The 15999-nt window shown below is 38.6% G+C and overlaps 1 protein-coding gene across 1 annotated transcript in view; it reads left to right on the top strand.

The window, feature by feature from the left end:
• GPR158 (G protein-coupled receptor 158) overlaps positions 1 to 15999 on the top strand; it is a 275596-nt gene that overhangs the window by 143337 nt on the left and 116260 nt on the right. The window lies entirely within an intron of this gene.

The following is a 15999-nucleotide window of genomic DNA, read 5'->3' on the forward strand; positions in this document are numbered from 1 at the left end:
TGACCAGATGAATCCCTTGGGCCAAAGGTAAAGAAGATATTGAAGACCCCCAAAATGAGAAAATGTATGTAAAACAGCTAGCACAGTACATGGCATATAATAAGTGTTCTTAATAAGTACTTGGCATATAATAAGCGTGCATGCTCAGTTGTTCAGTCTTGTCCGACTCTTTGCAACCCCATGGACTGTAGCCCACCAGGCTCCTCTGTCCATGGAATTTTAGGTGTTCACAGATGTCGTTATATAAGTGAATAAGAAAACAAACAAATATACATATATATATAAACACACATCAGTGATCCATGTAAATAGAGAATCCTTAAGTATCCTTGGTATTTAGTACTTTGTCTCTTTATATTTGGATAACCAATTTTTTAATCTAGAACTCTTGGAACATGAATTCTACATGGATCAGAAGGAAGATGGCACAGCAAAAATCTGTAACAACCAGTGCTCCATTGAGAAGGGCAGTAGGAAGGAGATTTAGAAATTAAAGGTAACAGGAGGAAATCAGTTGCTTGATAGGGGAAATGGGATGTAGGAAACAGAGATGCCCCTGAAAGATAAAATTTATTTAAGTTATAGCTGTGAATTTTAAGTTATAGCTGTGAATCTAGAGAAAAGATCTGAAATTCCCACCTATAGTCTTGTACCCCATTTAGAGAGAGGAACTAAGATGCGGTTTTGATCTGTTAGAGACAATGTCAGTGCGACTGTTAAAATATGAAGTGATTTAAAAATCTTCATTTAGACGTAGGCCCACAGTAAACAAAGGACTTGTAAAGACCAACAAAGATATGTTCAGATGATTTGATTTAAAACTGTGCTGACAGCCCAGAGACTGTGTTCTTAGCATCTCTCTTTAGATTGGTGGTCATAGGAGAGCTAATATGGTCTGACATCTGGATAGTAGCAGGATTTCAGAATCGCCAAGTACTGATGTGTAACTGTCTCTTCAGATCCAGGCTGTTCACTTCCAGGTTGATGAGATACAAGCTTATGACAAGCTCATCTTCCTCAAATCCATCTGTCACAGTATGAACTGTCTTCAGTACAATCTCATTTCTCTTTCTTGTGGACACATAACCAGCCTCTCAGTTTTAACCTCTCTTGCCTTTTGGATTGACTTCGGCTCACATACATTTCCAGATAAACCCAACTTACAAATGACCCACATCTGAAAGTGACAGCCCCTTTGCAGATGCTGGTGGCTGTTGATGGTGGGGAGCAAAGGCTCCCCAAAATCAGAGATTTTAAAAATATGTAGTCTCGGAAGAAAAAAAGTGGGAAACTCTTTGAAAGCAGGTACAATATAGAGATGCTGAGCTCCCAGCAAACTGCTAAGCAAGGCTAAGCTGTCTGTGGGGTGTGAATCTTTTTGTTGCACTTGGAGTCTCACATTCCCTGTCCGTCTTCTGTTTCATGACTGGGGAAGCTGGAGATGTTTGGTTTTTTGCAGACTAAGTCCAGCAGCAGTCTCTAGTCCAGTCCCAAACTTGGAACAGATGAAAAGAGCCTGAACATTGTATTCTCATAATCAGCATCGTTACTTTTGCTGTTGGTCTTACTTAAGCCTTGTGATCTGGTCCTAATCCCTTTACTCTAGTCATACTAGCAAAATTCTCTGACTGCCTTGGGTTATGCTTTTGTCAATCATTTGCCAAATTTTCAGTTTTTCATATCTTCTTTCATGAATCCATCCTCCTTATAAGGATTGAAATCTAGTCACTAAATGTCTGGCAGATAGGGTTATTTGTTAGTGGGAGAGTTCCCTGTACCACCAATCTTCTTAGACTATTAACTATCACATTTACCTTGTTTGTCTTTGACTGATTCTTTTCAATTATTGGGACATACCATGTTGGATTTCCCTCATTGCTAATTTCAGAGCTGAATTTCTACCATAGTTTAATACAGTAATTAAGAGCATGGTCTTTGGGACAAGTCTAATTTAGGTGTGAATCCTGAATCTATTACTTATTTGTACTGTGCTTAGTTATTTAACTAGCCTAAACTTCACTTATGCCATATATAAACTTGTGATAGTGCTATCTGCTTTATAGAATAAATAAGGAATTAAATGATGTAATGAATGTAAAATTCTGATGATAGCAGTTGACACATATTTAATGCTCAAAATATTGTTCTGTTTATGATTATTATTTGAAAGCTTGGGTTTTTTCTGCTTACCCCTTTCCTCAGACATTTTGCCCATTTTCATCCCTTCCAACTGGTATCTGCTTTACTTCCCAGCAGAGTAACATATTTTCATGTCCCAGATTTTTTTCAGTTTTTATCCTTAAAATGGGCCCTGCTAAGAGATATAATACTCAGTCCTCCAGAAAACTTTCTTCTCCCCTACTAGCTAAAATTTTATTAGATTTCTTAACTTATTTTACTATTTTTGTTTATATGGTTTAACATTTTTAGACTGCTAATGGAAATTCACTTATGTTAACAATCAGCTACCCTCAAATTAAAAAAAAAACAAACCTCTGGCAGGAAAATTTGTTGTCAGTCATTCATACATTAGCTCATTGTTGTGAGTAGAACAGCACCCCCCAAACCCCCAAAGATGTGCATGTTCAAGTTTTCACAACCTGTGAAAATGCTGCTTCACATGGCAAAAAAGGGACTTTTCAGATGTGATTAAATTGCAGATATTGAAATGGGGAGATTGTCCAGGTAGATCCAGTCTAATCACATGAGTCCTGAAAAGCAGAGACCCATTCCCAGCTGTGGTCAGAGACAGATGTGAGGACACAGGAAGTGGCAGAGGAATGATACATTGCCGTCTGGGGGAAAGGGGTCCACAAGCCAAGGAATGGAGGTGGCTTCAGGAAGCTGGAAGGGCAAGGAAATGCAATGTCTCCTGGACCCTCCAAAAGAAAATGTAGCCCTGCTCACACATCGATTATATAGCCCTGTGAGATCCATATCAGACTTCCAAGCTATAGAAATAAAAGAATGAATATAACTATAGGTGACTCTTTAACCACAAAATGTTAGGGGCACTGGCCCTTGTGAAGCTGAAAAATCCATGTATAATTTTACAGTCAGCCCTCCTTCTCATACATGGATTTAGCCAACTATTGATCATGCAGTTCTATAGGACATTTTCCAAAGTTTACATGTAGAAAAATCCACATATAGGTGAACCTGCACAGTTCAAATCTGTGTTGTTCAAAGGTCACCTGTATATTTCATATGAGAGGCAATGTAAATTTGTTGTTTTAAGATACCAAATTTTTGGTAATTTGTTATAGCAGTTATAGAAAGCTAGTACACTTAGTAAACAGGTTTCCCAAGTGCCTCAGTGGTAAAGAATCCGCCTGTCAATGCAGGAGACACAGGTTCAATCCCTGGGTTGGGAAGATTCCCTGGAGTAGGAAGTGGCAACCCACTCCAGTACTCTTGCCTGGAAAATTCCATGGACAGAGGAGCCTGAGGGACTCCTGTCCCTGCGGTCGCAAAGAGTCAGACACAGCTGAGTGACTGAGCATGCATGCACGCGTTGTGTTTCCCACTCAGCATTCATTCCAGTATTCATAGTACCCCACTGTGTTTTTTCTAGAGGAAAATGTTCACAATTCCAAATAATTGCCTATTTAGACAGTTCATAATCTAGTGGGGTCTTTGTATGAGGATGTCCTTTGAGTCAGGCAGACAGATTTGGCTTTTATCCCTACTTACTCACAGGAGACTTGGGAAGTTTCTCATATATTCTGAGATTCTCCTCTTATTCATACATACATCAGGAAGAGTGCAGTCTATTCTTGGCAGTTATGAGGAATAATTGAGATAACATGATATCCTCTGATTATAGTGATTATTATATTAAAATGAATATGGAAAATTTAATCTTTTTATTATGTATTAGGTGTCCTGGGGATTGAGTGAATAAATTGTCTAGAGGCAAAATAATCCACTCATGTTTAATAATTTTATAATTCAGATCAGAATTATTCCAAGATCTATCTAAGGTGGTGTTTTTATCCAAAGAAAAAGATCACTAAAGTCACTTACAAGAGATAAAAATCCAGAAGACAACAGAAAAGTGAATATACAATGTATATGTAACCTTATAGGGAAAGGTTGACTATATTCATAGTGAGGAAATATAAATTAAAGTTTTGCACTGGGCTTCATTTTGAGCTTATTGTTACAGCTAGCCATTCTTGATATAAATCCATGAATATATAGTAGCTAATCCTGATTTTAGGATATGCAAATATGTATTCATGTCCCAACAGTAGCCGTCTTTTTGGATAGCAGTGTAAGCATCACCATGGTTGGGTAACTGTTCTCTCCTGGTGAATGTTATAAATATTGAACCAAATACACACAGACAACTCCTAAATGTGCTGGAGCTACTCATGTGCATGTACCTATTTCCACTTAAATTTTGGATGTGATTTTATCAAACTGGAGACTAGAGGCAGATTGCTTCATCATCCTAAACATATAAAATAATGAACAACAAATGTATCTTCCCATGTGAGCTCATGGCACCATGTTAACTCCAAACAGTGATTGATGAATATGTTCCCTCCAGTTCTAATGAAAAATCAAATATGTGTATGGAAAGGAAGATGTTTACCCTAATAATGATTTCAGATGAGCATTATTTGTAGGAGAGCTAATGCTGAACCCTTAATGTCTGGCTTGATTCTTTGTTACTACCAGCTGTTCATTGTCTGTGACTCATCTTTTTCATTCATGCCTGTGGAATGCAAAGAAGAAGGAGTCTGTGACATACAGCACGTGTAGCTAGTCTTGCTAAGGTCCCAACTGTAATCTTCTGCTATGACCAGTTCCTAGCACTGAGGGCCACAACACCTCCAAGAAGTGACCTCTCATCAACTCATTTGTTGATTGGTTTAAGCATCTGAAAACCCATCGTCGAAAAATATTACTGGACACTGACCCTGTGCCAGATATTGTTTAGAACTGGACAAAAGAAAAAATGAGTAAAAAAGTGAGGTTTTTAGGATAGACCCACATCTTCCCAGAACATGTTACAGTACCCACAAGCAACAAATGAGGGCCATCTTGAATAGCGTATGCTCACTGTCCAGTGTTAGTGAAAAAAGTCAAAGTGTTAGTTGCTCAGTGTCCACCTTTTTGCAACCCCATAGACTGTAGTCTGTTAAGCTCCTCTATCCATGGAATTCTCCAGGCAAGAATACTGGAGTGGGTAGCCATTCCCTTCCCTGAGGGGATCTTTCCAACCCAGGGAAGCTCCCCAGTATTAGTAAACTAAGATCAAAGGTAAGAGCTTTAAGGTTTAACAGGCCTTCATGGGTAGGCATGATTTCTATCCAGATATTCAAATGTCTGAACGTTGTGTTTTTGCTCTTGAGAAAACACAGTTTTATACTACTGGCACTTAAGAGTCCTCATCAGCAAAACCTTAGTGACATTTCTATTTAGTGTTTATACTGTGAAGACCTGAAATTTGTAACTGCTGCTTCAGTCCACCCTCCTCCCTTGAACTCATTCCTCATTCTTTTCTAAATCAGAAACTCAGTGTTTTTCTTCCGTAAAATGTAGGAAGAAAACTTTCTAGGGTACATTTTGTATATGTGTTAGTTGCTCAGTTGTGTCTGACTCTTTGTGACCCCATGGACGGTAGCCTGCTTGGCTCCTCTATCCATGGAATTCTCCAGGCAAAAATACTGGAGTGGGTAGCAGTTCCCTTCTCAAGGGGATCTTCCCAACCCAGGGATTGAACTTGGATCTCCTGCATTGCAGGCAGATGCTTTACTGTCTAAACTACAAGGGAAGCCCTGGGGTACATTTTGAAATATATCAAAATTAAAAGCTACAAAAATAGAAGATCTTCAGAATTTCAGAAGTCTAAAAGTTTTCAGTAATTGTAGCATTGGTGGGTTAATTAGTTCTTTGGGATTTGGAGCAAAAATCCACTTTGTTGCTCATTGCTATCCAGAGGGTCTTCATTTTAAATATTTATGTTTTATTATCAGTATTGCACACACAGTAAAAGGAAACCTTGAAATGTATAGAAAAGTAGAATTTAAAAAGTTGTTTGAAAATCTATTGTTAATTTAATTCTTTAAGTTTATAGTTTTTATACAAATGTCTCTATATATATGATCTTTCAAAAACTTGGTATATTATATTCATTTGAAATAGTATATACAGTTTTCTTGAACACAGTTTTGTTACATAGAATTCCATTGAGTAAATGTACTATGGTTTACTTACCTATCTGAAGTTTATATGTTTACTAGTTTATTTAAATATAAAATTTTACTGATATAAACAAAAATGTCCACCAATTTTGTGTTGTTCTGATGTCAGTATAAAAAAATTAAGTAAGCAGATAGGTTAACACAGTGTTTACCAATTGTCACAATTTCTCTCAATGGGCCCATATTTACAGGTGAATATTTTAGACTCACCAGTGTTCCTTGGTACTACTGTAACCTTCTAGTATCCTCTGTACTTTTGCTCAAGGCAGCCTATTTGATCACCCATCTAATGAATTGAAAAGCCGCTATTGCCAAAGCTAATAGCTCTTTATAATTGCTGTTTGTCTTCAGTTAGTGTTTGTTTCATCTGAAAGTACTGGGTATCATCTTTGTTTTTAAGCTTAAGCAAGGCAGATTGGGATTCTGCTTTCCCGAAGCCCATTCGCAAGAAAAAGAAATGCAAAAAGGCAAAATGGTTGTCTGAGGAGGCCTTACAAATAGCTGAGGAAAGAAGAGAAGTGCGAAAGGCAAAGGAGAAAAGGAAAGCTATACCCATTTGAATGCAGAGTTCCAAAGAATAGCAAGGAGAGATAAGAAAGGCTTCCTCAGGGACCAGTGCAAAGAAACAGAGGAAAACAATAGAATGGGAAAGACTAGAGCTCTCTTCAAGAAAATTAGAGATACCAAAGGAATATTTCATGCAAAGATGGGCACAATAAAGGACAGAAATGTTATGGACCTAACAGAAGCAGAAGATATTAAGAAGAGGTGGCAAGAATACACAGAAGAACTGTACAAAAAAGATCTTCCCGACCCAGATAATCGCGATGGTGTGATCACTCACCTAGAGCCAGACATCCTGGAATGCAAAATCAAGTGGGCCTTAGGAAGCATCACTATGAACAAAGCTAGTGGAGGTGATGGAATTCCAACTGAGCTATGTCAAATCCTAAAAGATGATGCATGAAAGTGCCTCACTCTATATGCCAGCACATTTGGAAAACTCAGCAGTGGCCACAGAACTGGAAAAGGTTAGTTTTCATTCCAATCCCAAAGAAAGGCAATGCCAAAGAATGCTCAAACTACCGCACAATCGCACTCATCTCACACGCTAGTAGTGTGATGCTCAAAATTCTCCAAGCCAGGCTTCAACAGTACGTGAACTGTGAACTTCCAGATGTTCAAGCTGGTTTTAGAAAAGGCAGAGGAACCAGAGATCAAATTGCCAATATCCGTTGGATCATCGAAAAAGCAAGAGAGTTCCAGAAAAACATCTACTTCTGCTTTGACTACACCAAAGCCTTTGACTGTGTGGATCACATCATACTGTGGAAAATTCTTAAAGAGATAGGAATACCAGACCACTTGACCTGCCTCCTGAGAAATGTGTATGCAGGTCAAGAAGCAACAGTTAGAACTGGACATGAAACAACAGACTGGTTCCAAATCAGGAAAGGAATACATAAAGGCTGTATGTAGTCACCGTGCTTATTTAACTTATATGCAGAGTACATCGTGAGAAATGCCAGGCTGGATGAAGCACAAGCTGAAATCAAGATTGCTGGGAGAAATATCAATAACCTCAGATATGCAGATGACAACACCCTTATGGCAGAAAGCAAAGAAGAACTAAAGAGCCACTTACTGAAAGTGAAAGAGGAGAGTGGAAAAAGTTGGCTTAAAACTCAGCATTCCAAAAACTAAGATCATGGCATCTGGTCCCATCACTTCATGGCAAATAGATGGGGAAACAGTGGAAACAGTGACAGACTTTATATTTTTGGACTCCAAAATCACTGCAGATGGTGACTGCAGCCATGAAATTAAAAGACACTTGATCCTTGGAAGAAAGGTTATGACCAACCTAGACAACATATTAAAAAGCAGAGACATTACTTTGGCAACAAAGGTCCATCTAGTCAAAGCTATGGTTTTTCCAGTAGTCATGTATGGATGTGAGAGTTGGGACTATAAAGAAAGTTGAGCACCAAAGAATTGATGTTTTTGAACTGTGGTGTTGGATAAGACTCTTGAGAGTCCCTTGGACAGAAAGGTGATCAAACCAGTCCATCCTAAAGGAAATCAGTCCCAAATAGTCATTGGAAGGACTGATGCTGAAGCTGAAACTCCAATACCTTGGCCACCTGATGTGAAGAGCTGAGTCATTTGAAAAGACCCTGATGCTGGAAAAGATTGAAGGCAGGAAAAGGGGACGACAGAGGATGAGATGGTTGCATGGCATCACTGACTCAATGGACATGAGTCTAGGTAAACTCCAGGAGTTGGTAATGGACAGGGAAGCCTGGCATACTGCAGTCCATGGGGTCACAAAGAGTCGGACAGGACTGAGTGACTGACGTCATCATAATTGAGGTTCTATGCATGGAGAATATTTCAAGTTGCTCAGAATCAAGTTATCATCCAACGGGATTTCTAAAAGTCAATAAGTAATAGCTTATATTCTTAACATATCTTTCTAGTTTACATCTAGCATCTTGAAAAATATAATTTTTGAATACATTTTTATGCATAAATGAATTGAGAACATGAAGATTTATTGAGTTGAATGTTATTTTTCAACTATATGTTTGTATTACAGGTCAGTTAATTTATTCTTTTGAGAGATCACTTTGATCATTGCTATTTATTTCCTAACTATCCAGTATGTGTAAATTACTGTGTTTGGTGCTGAGTATATAAAGAGGTATATAATTCATGTTCCTGTTCTCTAGGAACTTAACATTTTAAACCATCATAAACTTAAGGTGCCATTCAGTAGATGAACAATAAGCCCATTATTATTATCTATAGTAGTATGATTTCTACTAGCTGCATATATTCTCTTGTCCTAGATAGAGAACTTCAACATAAATTAATGAAATATTTTTGGAACCAGGTTATTTAATTGTGTTTTGCATCCTACAAGAAACATTTAAAGGTAAAAAGCTGTATTCTTAATTTTAGTTTTTTTTGAGCTTCAGAAATCAAGTATCTTACTTTCAGTTTTGCTTTCTCTCCATTTTAACACTTTGTGCCCCTTATAGCATCTCATGATTTCATAGTCCATAAGTAAAGTGAAGGCAATTATTAAAGAGAAGTTTCTCATGACAGCACTTCACTATTTGACATTTGTGAGTTGATCTTATGATTATTTTGAGCACAAATAATAAAATGATATCATAATTTATCTTCTAAGAAATTTCTTTTTCTCTATGAATACTGAAACACTCATTTAACCAATGTAGTATTACCTTATATTAGGAAATATAGAATTCTTTGAAGTTATGTCAATTCCCAACCCTTTATCTAGCTGCTATTATTTTAGTAGGCATAATACCTGCTAGCTATTATTTTAGTCCCGCTTGGCTTCCCTAGTTGCTCAGTTGATAAAGAATCTGCCTGCAGTGCAGGAGTGTCTGATTTGATCTGTGGGTAGGGAAGATCCCCTGGAGAAGGAAATGGCAACCCACTCCAGTACTCTTTCCTGGAGAATCCCATGGACAGTGGAGCTAGTCAGGCTACAGCCCATGAGATCACAAAGAATTGGACACAACTGAGCAACTAACTTTCACTTTCATTATTTTAGTCCTACTTGAGGAAAGAATCCTACTTAATGGATTGTATGGGCTTCTCTGTGATATGTCCTGTACTCATGATGATATTTTATAGCCCAGTATACATTGGGTCTTTTGTCATTTTAATCTAGGTTTGAAAATAAGAACATAAAACCATAATCTTATTTTACAGAGTTCTCAGTTTATTTGGGGTCAGCATATGGATCTCCAAAACTCGAGCAGTAAACATGACAGAGGAACACAGGCAATTAAAGACAGTCATAAGGGCTTGGAGCATGAGGGAGAGACGCGAACAGAGACAGAGTGGGTCTGGATGAACCATTCTCTGTGTTCCTACGGGTCTTGAGGTAATAGGTTGGTAAAGACAATAATGAGGCAGGGTAATTGACATTTGGACACCAGGGATGGACTTTGCAATAGGACCATCTGAGATTCTTGTTTTCCTGAATTCCCCTTCACGTTCTCTGTTTCAACAGGGTGAATCTAAACAGGTAACAGTCTCTGGTAAACTAGGAGTGGGGGACATTGTGATCACTGTGAAAGAACCTTGATTTATGAACAACAAAATAGATGAATGTAAAGGGGACCATAATTAAGAAAAAGATGTGCAACAAAATTGGGTTAGTGAAAGAAATGTCTATCTTTCTCTCATATGCAGATGGTATGTAAGTCTGATTTAGAAATAAGATTTTTTAGTAAGAGAAAGAATGAAAGAAGAAAGCGTACTTTATATACATATATATATATAATGTAATTTAATTATGTGCATTTTTGTTGTTGTGGTTCAGTTTCTCAGTCATCTCTGATTCTTTGCAACCGCATGGAGTGCAGCATGCCAGGCTTCCCTGTCCTTCGCCATCTCCCGGAGCTTGCTCAAACTTATGTCCATTGAGTTGGTGATGGCATCTAATGAAAGTGAAAGTTACTCAGTTGTGTCCAACTCTTTGTGATCCCATGGGCTATAGCCTGCCAGGCTCCTCTGTCCATGGAATTCTCCAGGCCAGAATACTGGAGTGGGTACCCTTTCCCTTCTCCAGGGGATCTTCCCAACCCAGGGATCAAACCCAGGTCTCCCGCTTTGCATGCGGATTCTTTACCGTCTGAACCACCAGGGAAGCCCAAGAGTACTGGAGTGGGTAGCCTATCCCTTCTCTAGGGGATCTTCCCGACCCAGGAATTGAACCAGGGTCTCCTGCGTTGCAGGCAGATTCTTCACCAGCTGAGCTACCAGGGAATCCCGGCATCTAATACACACAAAAATAAATTTCACAGAGAATATACTCCACTTTTAATTGCAGGAGAAGTATTTTTTCTTTTTCTTTTCTTCTTAATCTTAGAGTATGTCTTACCAAAAGGGAACAAATAGCTGATTTAAACCCAAAAGTTTATAGAGTGTTGCAGAATGCCTTATGCGTCTTTTGAAAATACACTAAAAATATCAGTCATTGAATTTAGGAAAATGTGAAAAGAAAAACTGTTCTGCCTTTTATTTTTTCTTAACATGAAATTAAGGTTTTTTCCTTTGGTGACGATTTAAGCTCATTGAGCCTCCGATTTGGTTAGTTTGATCAACCCAGATTATTAGAGTGTCTCGCCATAGTGTGATTCGGCTTCAGTCTGCATAATCAAACGGGAACTGAAGGGGATTCCACTCTTTAAATGCAATAGTTTAAACTGGGAGGAATTCATTGTATTATCTTTAATAAATGGATTGAGACACAGTGTTATAAAGGAAAAGACCACAGGCAAGAATAAACTGCTTCTGCAAAGTAATTCACTTTGTAAACATGTAGGAACGTGTTTAACAATGTAATTAGAGTTGTCTGTGAGGCCTACCAGTCCTAGGCTTGCTTTTCTGTCTCAGTCCAGCTTATGGTCAGCATGGTCTTCAAATCCAGGGGACACCATTCAAATTGTATTCTATTTGAGTTTGTAACTTAGAAGCCATTTTGTGTGTGTGTGCGCACAGACACGTGTACACACCCTCACACCCTGCATCACATATGATGTACCTCAGATGTTAGCTACTATGATAGTTAGGGGACGTGCTGCCAGGATCTCACTGCAAGTGTGTCCAGAATTTCTTTTCTGCTTCAGGGCTTCCGCTGAAGCCCTCTAAGCTTGCCCAGCACTTGTCTAAGAGTGTGCGCATACTGAAGTCGTCTGGGAACAGCTGTCAACCAGTGGGACTGGGATTGGTAGTCGCTGCCTAAATGCTCCCGCTTCCGTCTTTGCAGAGACAAATCTGAGGAACATTATATGCACTTTTGAGAGTGCTCCTGGAAAGATGGAGCCCACATTACCTACAGTGACATCCAACTTAATAATGACTTTTTTAAAAAATTAATTTTTAAAAACTTTTTATTTTTTGTTGAAGTATAGGTGATTAACAGTGTTTAGTTTCATGCATACAGCAAAGTGATTCAGTTATGCATATCCATCTATCTATTCTTTTTTGAATTATTTTCCCTTTTAGGTTATTACAGTATACTGAGCAGAGTTCCCTGTGCTCTACAGTTGGTCCTTGCTGGTTATCCATTTTAAATATGGCAATGTGTACATGTCAGTCCCAAATTCTCTAACTGTGCTTTCCCCCCCTCTCCCCTCCCAGTAGCCATAAGTTTGTTCTCTAAGTCCATGAGTCTGTTTTCTGTCTTGTAAATAAGTTCATTTGTATCATTGTTTAGATTCTGCTTATGAGTGATATCATACGATATTTGTGTTTCTCTGTCTGACTTACTTCACTCAGTATGACAATATCTGGGTCCATCTGTGTTGCTGCAAATGGCATTATTTCATTATTTTTAATTGCTGAGTAACATTCTATTGTATATATGTACCACATCTTTATTCGTTAACGGACATTTAGGTTGCTTCCATGTCTTGGCTATTGTAAACAGTGCTGCTATGAACATTGGGGCACATGTATCCTTTTGGATCATGTTTTCCTCAGGATATATGCCCAGGAGTGGGATTGCAGGGTCATATGGTAAATCACCTCCCAAATAAGTTACCTGTATCCAGATCATTGTCTCAGGCTCTGCTTTTGGAAGACCCAAACCAGGACAGCAGCTTCAGCTCTTTTGGCAGTGGGAGGTCATATTTAAATCCAGAGAAAATATTTATTGGTTGGTTGGTTGCTTGCTTTTCTGTTAAAGCTTTTTACGTTTGCAGTTGTGGAGAGAAATAATACAGTGCCCTTTAAAAATATGAGTCACAGCCAAGGAAAGTTTTCTGTGATTAAGGATTTTGTGTGGCATTAATACTAGGGAGTCCTGGGAGACCTCCCTGTCTGCATTCCTTCTCTTGGCTCTAAACACTGTCTAAATTCCCTTGACCTTTGTATCTTTATCTTCCTTCTAGACCTTTCTTCCAAATTCCAAACCCAATATAGCAAGATGCATACTTACCATTATCAGTTGGGTCTCTAGTACATATTTTCACACTGAAATGTCAAGTTTGAACTTGCAGTCTTCTCCAAAGACTTGCCCACAACCATTCTTCTCCATGTGGGTTGTTAGCAACTTCCTCCATCCACTGGTTCATACCAGACACCTGGGAATCACTCCAGATTCTCTTCTTTCTCCATCATTCCATAGCCAACTCATCAGAAAATTTTGTTGATTCCACCTTCAAAATGCATTTGAATCCAGCCAGCTTTTACTGTTACACTGTGGCCCTAGAAGCTGTTGAGTTTCACCTGGATTATTCTCAACAGCTTCTTAAAAATCTCCCCACTTCTACCCTTACCTGCTGCACTATATTCTACATAATCAAAGTAATCCTTTAACAACACAAGGCGTATCATGTCACTCACCTACTCAGAACCCTGCCGATACTCTCTATTTTACTGAGGGAAGAATCCAGGCTTTTACAGTGGCCCAGGGCGCCATGTATGATCTGGACCTGTTACTTCTCTGACTTTGCCTTCCACCACACTGCCCTACACTCAATCCACTCCAGTGACACCAGTCTCTTTGTACTTCCTTGTATGTGCCAGGTATGCACCCTCCTCAGGATTTGTACTGGCTACAGGTCAGAGTAGCTAACTCCCTTACCTCTTTCACCTCTTTGCTCAGCTATCACCTATAGAAAGAGGTCTATCCTAAGCACTTAATTTAAAATTGTAATTCTCACTCTGGCATGTTTGATTGCCCTGACCTTGTTCCACTCATTTTTCCTTTCTGCACTTTTCACTTGGTGTGTATGTGTTTTAATATTATTCAAACTTTATTTATTTATTTAAATGGAAGTATAGTTGCTGTCCAATATTACATATTACAGATGTATAAAATAGTGATTTGCAATTTTTTAAGATTATGTTCCGTTTATAGTTATTGTAGAATATTGGCTCTATCAGCACCGCTCAGTTTTAACAGACTATATTACTTATTTGTTTTGTTAATTGCTTGTGTCTGTTTGCTCCACAAGACCAAAATCCCTTTTTTGAGCCCATTATTATTCCTATTAACCATGAGCTTTTTTTTTTTTAATTCAACGGAACATTTATTGAAACTATATTCTATTTTTATCATATATTTATTCTTTCAGCTCTGACAACCTAATTTCAATCTCTGCCACTGTCTGGAAACGACTGTCTTAAAGGTCAATGAAGGATGCAGTAATCATTAAACTTCATAGTCTTTCCTCAGGCATCCTCTCTGATCACATTACAGCATGTTCCAGTTAATCCATTTTCTTCTATGACATTGTGAAAACTTCTACCTGTTTAGCTTCTTCCTCTTTGAAATCCTTAATAAATAGTTTGTCTACTCCCAGAGCTCTCTGTGGGTTCTTTCACTGACATTGATTCTTCTCCCAGACTCTAATCTTGCATCATTTCTCACTTCTTGTTGTATATTTCTCCTGAACAATGAGTTGGACATCAAATTTAACTTGTCTGCAATGGGGCTTATTCCCACTGACTCCCTCCGTATCTCAGTTCTTTCTTGAACTTCCTTGTTTTTGAGCAGTAATGCCTTTCTTTAAAAGACCAATGGATTCCTAATTTCTCTTTGCATCTCCCAGATCTGGAGAAGAAGAGAAAGCCAGGCATTGTGATTTACATACATTGTTGCATTTAATCCCACAGCAATTCATATTTCATACAGAAATAAGCTAAGACCCAAAGTGGTCAGGTGAGTTGCCTAATGTCTCAGAGCTGTCTAGGAATGGGAGCCTTATCTGCTGGACACTGAAATTCATATACTTTTCACTGTGTAACAGAGTGAAGAGTTTTAAGCAGTAATATATCCTGCACCAACAAAAAAATATTCAATTATGTCTGCTATTGTGTTTATTAAGGAAGAAATTAAGACAAAAATATATTTTGTAAAGACTGTGAACTTTCAGCAGGAGTCCAGTGGTCATGTATGGATGTAAGAGTTGGACCATAAAGCTAAGCACTGAAAAATTGATGCTTTTGAACTGTGGTGTTGGAGAAGACTCTTGAGAGTCCCTTGGACTGCAAGGAGATCAAACCAGTCCATCCCAAAGGAAATTAGTCCTAAATATTCATTGGAAGGACTGATGCTGAAGCTCTAATACTTTGGCCACCTGAGGTGAAGAACTGATTCATTTGTAAAGACCCTGATTGTGGGAAAGATTGAAGGCAGGAGGAGAAGAGAACAGAGGATGTGATGTTTGGATGGCATCACTGACTCAATGGACATGAGTTTGAGCAAGCCCCGGGAGTTGGTAATGGACAGGGAAGCCCAGCGTGCTGCAGTCCATGGGGTCACAAAGAGACACAACTGAACTGAACTGAACAGGAGTTGAAAATAATGAAGATTTTCTGTTAAACTTTATGTTTTTAAAATACTGTTAACCAGAACAAATTTTGCAAATTCCTCAGTCAGTCAAAGTTGTGTTAGATACTGAGCTGTGTGGTTGTGTTATATACTAAACTGCATACATATTCACATCTTTCATGTTGAGGTCAGGATTGGAAATAGGTTTGAGGATTTTTAAGTGTGTATTATTAATTGCATATTTGTCAGTGCTAAATGGTGGCTCAGTGGGTAAAGAATCCACCTGCAGCACAGGAGACCCAAGAGACATGGGTTCATCCCCTGAATTGGGAAGATCCCCTGGAGGAGGGCGGAGGGCATGACAATCCACTTCAGTATTCTTGCCTGGAGAATCCCATGGACAGAGAAACCTGGAGGACTATAGTCTATGGGGTCACAAAGAGTTGGCCATGACTGAAG

This window comes from Giraffa tippelskirchi, chromosome 13, assembly GCF_054371585.1.
Source record: "Giraffa tippelskirchi isolate mGirTip1 chromosome 13, T2T-mGirTip1v1.2.pri, whole genome shotgun sequence".
NCBI lineage: Eukaryota > Metazoa > Chordata > Mammalia > Artiodactyla > Giraffidae > Giraffa > Giraffa tippelskirchi.